Here is a 3,917-nt window from a genome sequence, read left to right on the forward strand (position 1 = left end):
AACAATGGCCTCTCAGTTCCAGGAGGTTTTGTACTGTCAACAGTGCTCTCCTTGGTTCTACAGTGGCTGCTTGCTTCCATAATTCTTCCTCAGTGTCACAGTGGTCTCCTTGGTTCCATGAGGCTCTGCAATGTCCCAATATCCCATCGTTTCCATGAGCTTCTGTCCCATCAACCATGTCCTTTGCTCCAGTGAGGCCCCGCAACGGCACACCGGACCCTTGGCTCCATGAGGTTCCATAGTGTAACATGGGTGCCTTGATTCCAAGAGGTTCTGCTGGGTCACACTGGACCCTTGGTTCCATGAGGTTCCGTGGTATCGCCATGGTTTCCCTGGATCCGCAGTAGCGCTATGGACCATAGGTTTCATGCAGCTTTGCTGTGCTACAGTGGCTCCTTGGTTCCATCAAGTGCCACTGTGTAACAAGGGAATCTTGGTCCCATGAGGTTCTGGACTGTCACAATGCTGTCCTTGGTTCTGGACTCTAACAACGGACCCTTGGTTCCACGAGGTTCCATTACGTCACAATGCTCTCCTTGGTTCCACAAGGCCTTGCTTTGTCACAATGGACCCTTGGTTCCATGAGCTTCCGTAGTGTAACCATGGTCTCCTGGGATCTGCATTGTCACAATGGACAATTGGTTGCATGGGAGCCTGCTGTGTCACAAGAGAGCCTTAGCTCCATGACGTTCTGGACTGTCACAGTGGTCTCCCTGCTTCAACGAGGCCCTGGAGTGTCTCGAGGGCTGCTTGGTTCTGTGAGCTTCCACAACGTCCCAATGGTCTCCTTGTTTCTGCAGTGTCATAGTGGACTCTTGGTTCCATGAGGTTCCTAAATGTCACAGGTCTCCTTGGTTCCATGTGGCCCTGCTGTGTCACCACAGCCCCTTGGTTCCAGGAGTTTCTGGGCTGTCAACAGTGGTTCCTTTGTTCCAATCAGGCACCGCTGTGTCACACTGCACCCTGGCTTCCATGAAGTTCTTCAGTGTCACAGTGGCCCCTTGGATCCATGCGGTCCCATAGTGTCACCATGGTCTCCTTGGACCTGCATTGTCATCAGGGACCATTGGTTCCATGTGGCCTGGCTGTGTCACAGTGATGTGGATTCTGTAATTGCCTTCAGTGTCACAATGGAGCCTTGTTTCTGTGAGGCTCTGAACTGTCACAACTGTCTCCTTGGTTCCATCAGCCCCCGCTGTGTCACAAGGGTCCCCTTGGTTCCATGAGCACACCAAAGCTTTGCATAAACATTGAGCAGCACCTGCTTAACACACCTGGGAACATCTGTCTGCATTCAAAAGACAGGTCACAGCTGAGAAAGGCACCAGCAGCTTCCATCTGCAACAGAGATGCAGGGAAAGGACAAGGACAGAGAATTCAGCTGCAAGACTCCGAGAATTCTGCATCCAGACATCATTTCTGGTCCCACTGTCCCTAGTAGAAAGGTGTCATCATTCCAGGCAGCCTGTACTCAGCATGTGCTTCTACAGTGGGGATTTGTCGTTTAGGAAACCTGCTCAGGCTTTTCCCTTCTTTCCTCACAAACAGGAATACTTGTCCTGGGCCTGGATGCAGGCACAGCCCTGAGGAGAGCACGTGGGACATGGTGCAGTGGGCAGGGACAGCCAGCTGCAGAGTTCAGGGGGAAGGGCTTCTGGTGCAGGGCCAGGCATGTCAGTCCCAGCTGGGCCATGTCAGACATGTCCCCAGGCTGGGCTTGGGGAGCAGCTTGTCCAAACAGGGTCAGCCTGCAAGGGGCTCATTCTTCTGTGGGCCCACACTTCCTAAGGAGACATTCAGCATCAAGATCACCTGGGGAATGCCTAAGTTGCTTCTTCTTTGAACTGAAAAAGAAAAATTACTCCCTTTTATAAAACTGAAAATCATGAGCTGTACCTTGAAATCTTCCTCCTTAAGAGAACTCCAAAGTGACTCCAAGCAGCTGCACAAGGCCTGGAGACTGGAAGACATTGGAAAGAAGACAAAGAGCTCCTGATGATCCCCAACGGTGGATTTGGGGCTGAGTCCAGGAGCCCCAGGCACTGAGAGAAGGTTGAAGAAGCTGCTCAAGGAGTCAGAAGCAAAACTCCAAGTCCCTTGGAGCATCAGTGGCCCCACTGAGGGCAGGGACTGCCAAAGGCTCCCCAGGGAGTGGTGAGAGCAGATCCTTGAGGCCAGGATTGCAGGAGCCCGAGGCTGTGAGCAGGGAACTGCAATGCTGAGCAAGGCCTGGGCTGGTTGGAGGAAGCAGAAAGGCCAAGGCCTGAGCCCAGGCCTGGGCCAGCAGGGCCTGTCCCTCACAGGTGGCTCGGGGCTGTTCCTGGAGCACTGGGATGGGAGAGGCAGCAAGGACAAATGTCATCAAGCTGTGTGACACTCCAGATGCTCATGGAACCAAGGGCCAGTGTGACACAGCAGGGCCTCATGGAAACAAGAGGCCGTGCTGAGCCTGCGCGCCTGTAACACCCCAGAACACTGAAATGCTGAGGGTGAGCAAAGGTTCCTTTCCTCGAGTTTGGTGCAGAGTAGAAACCCCAGCCAGATATTCTCAAGAGGTCAAAACGACACAAAAGTGTACTGGAAAAATACAGAAAACCGAGCTCCTTTGGCAAATGATTTCATACAACATCCAATTCAACGTGCATCACTTAGCGTAGCAGGAACATCATTAACTCGGCCCATGTAAGATGGAAACCTTTAGGCATAAAAATGTTAAACTACCCAAAAACATTCCAGTAAAAGAGGATAAGAAGGTTAAAAGAGAAAAAAGAGACAGAAAGACAGAAGATCTCCAGATAGATATGCAGAGAGCTACCAGCTGCTAGGCTTCCAGTGTGGCTGAGACACAGACCCAGGAGATTTCAGGATTCAGACCAGGGCTTGACGTCATGCCCGATTTTTTAAATCCCTAGCGTTTTCTAAGCTCTCCTCTTTTCAGGGACATCTGCTTTCTTACCACGCACTGCTGTGTTTCATTGCCTTTGTGTGGGATTGATTGACGACTCAGCCAATCAGAGCTGGGTGGGCGCTGCCCCTGCTGTGTGCTTGATTGACGGCTCAGCCAATCAGAGCTGGCTGGGCGGTGACCCTGCTGTGTGCTTGATTGACGGCTCAACCAATCAGAGCTGGCTGGGCGCGGCCCCTGCTGTGTGATTGATTGACAGATCAACCAATCAGAGCTGGCTGGGTGCTGCCCCTGCTGTGTGATTGATTGACGGCTCAGCCAATCAGAGCTGGCTGGGCGCTGCCCCTGCTGTGTGATTGATTGACGGCTCAGGCAGTCACAGCTGGGTTTGCTCTGCCCCTGCTGTGTGATTGGCAGATCTGCCAGGCCATGGCTGGGGACGGGGCTCTGTCCCACCTCATTCCAAGGTCTGTCCCAGCCCCGGCCCCACTCGGCCATTCCGAGCATCCCGACGGGTCTGGGGACATTGATGTCATCCAGCCTCTGACAGCGACCATGGGGACACTGCGGAACCTCATGGAACCAAAGAGACCATTTTGACACTCTGGTGCCTCATGCAATCAGGGGCACCTTTGTGAGACTCAGGACCCCAACGGAACCAAGGGTCAGTGATGAAGCTGTGCGGCCCAGAGAACCAAGGAGCCTTTGTTACACAGCAGGGCCACATGGAGCCCAGGGGCCATGGTGACTCTGCAGGACCTTAGGGAAGCAAGGGGCCATTGTTTACACTACTGAAGCAGGGAGAATATTGTGACAAGGAGAATATCGGGACACTACAGGGACTCCTGGAATCAAGGAGAACATTGTGACACTGTGAGGCCCCATGGAACCAAGGCAACATGGAACAGGTCTGGCTGGCTGGGCCTCCCGGGGGCCACCTGGCAAGACTGGCTGATCCTGGAATGTTGAGGACTGCCTCTCATCAGCTCCTGGAGCACTAAGGCTCTGTGCT

The sequence above is a fragment of the Sturnus vulgaris genome, unplaced genomic scaffold (genome assembly GCF_052056855.1).
Source record: "Sturnus vulgaris isolate bStuVul1 unplaced genomic scaffold, bStuVul1.hap1 Scaffold_212, whole genome shotgun sequence".
NCBI lineage: Eukaryota > Metazoa > Chordata > Aves > Passeriformes > Sturnidae > Sturnus > Sturnus vulgaris.